The sequence below is a fragment of the Bombus pyrosoma genome, unplaced genomic scaffold, assembly GCF_014825855.1.
Source record: "Bombus pyrosoma isolate SC7728 unplaced genomic scaffold, ASM1482585v1 HiC_scaffold_4726, whole genome shotgun sequence".
NCBI lineage: Eukaryota > Metazoa > Arthropoda > Insecta > Hymenoptera > Apidae > Bombus > Bombus pyrosoma.
The window spans coordinates 1,380,092-1,382,136 of record NW_025219986.1 but is presented as its reverse complement, the minus strand read 5'-3'; positions in this window follow the sequence as shown (position 1 = coordinate 1,382,136).

Here is a 2,045-nt window from a genome sequence, read left to right as displayed (position 1 = left end):
TTATAACGTATGACGTTATGTAGTATTACGATATAACGTATAACGTTATGTAGTATTACGTTTTAACATATAACGCTATATAGCATTACGTTATAACGTATAACGATATGTAGCATTACGTTATAACGTATAACGTTATGTAGTATTACGTTATAACATATAACGTTATGTAGCATTACGTTATAACGTATAACGTTATATGGTAATACGTTATAACGCAGAACGTCGTGTAGAATTACGATATAACGTATAACGTTACGTAGCATTACGTTATAACGTATAACGTTATATGGTATTACGTTATAACGTCGAACGTCATGTAGCATTACGATATAACGTATAACGTTATGTAGCATTACGTTATAACGTATAACGTTATGTAGTATTACGTTATTACGTATAACGTTATATACTATTACGTTATAACGTATAACGTTATATGGTAATACGTTATAACGTAGAACGTCATGTAGCATTACGATATAACGTATAACGTTATGTAGCAATACGTTATAACGTTTAACCTTATGTAGCATTACGTTCTAAAGCATAACGTTATATACTGTTACGATATAACGCATAACGTTATATAGTAATATGTTATAACGTATAACGTTATGTAGTATTACGTTATTACGTATAACGTTATATACTGTTACGTTATAACGTATAACGTTATATACTATTACGTTATAACGTATAACGTTATGTAGTATTACGATATAACGCACAACGTTATGTAGTATTACGATACAGCGTTTAACGTTATATAGTACTACGTTATAAGTTATAACTTTATATTCTATTACGTCATAACGTATAACGTTATATACTATTACGTTCTAACGTATAACGTCATGTAGTATTACGATATAACGTATAACGTTTTATTCTATTACGTTATAACGTATAACGTTATATACTATTACGTACTAACGTATATCGTTACGTAGCATTACGTTATAACGTTTAACGTTATATGGAATTACGTTATAACGTATTACGTTATATAGTATTACGTTATAACGTATAGCGTGATGTCGTATTACGTTATAACGTATAACGTTATGTAGTATTACGATATAACGTACAACGTTATGTAGTATTACGATACAGCGTTTAACGTTATATAGTACTACGTTATAAGTTATAACTTTATATTCTATTACGTCATAACGTATAACGTTATATACTATTACGTTCTAACGTATAACGTCATGTAGTATTACGATATAACGTATAACGTTTTATTCTATTACGCTATAACGTATAACGTTATATACTATTACGTTCTAACGTATATCGTTATGTAGCATTACGTTATAACGTATAACGTTATGTAGTATTACGATACAACGTTTAACGTTATATACTATTACGTTATAACGTATAACGTTATATACTATTACGTTATAACGTATAACGTTCTGTATTAGTACGATATAACGTATAACGTAATGTAGCATTACGTTATAACGTATAACGTTATATACTGTTACGTTATAACGTATAACGTTATGTACTGTTACGATATAACGTATAACGTTATGTAGCATTACATTATAACGTATAACGTTTTATTCTATTACGTTATAACGTATAACGTTATATACTATTACGTTCTAACGTATATCGTTATGTAGCATTACGTTATAACGTATAACGTTATGTAGTATTACGATACAACGTTTAACGTTATATACTATTACGATATAACGTATAACGTTATGTAGCATTACGTTATAACGTATAACGTTATGTAGTATTACGTTATTACGTATAACGTTATATACTATTACGTTATAACGTATAACGTTATATGGTAATACGTTATAACGTAGAACGTCATGTAGCATTACGATATAACGTATAACGTTATGTAGCATTACGTTATAACGTTTAACCTTATGTAGCATTACGTTATAAAGCATAACGTTATATACTGTTACGATATAACGCATAACGTTATATAGTAATATGTTATAACGTATAACGTTATGTAGTATTACGTTATTACGTATAACGTTATATACTGTTACGTTATA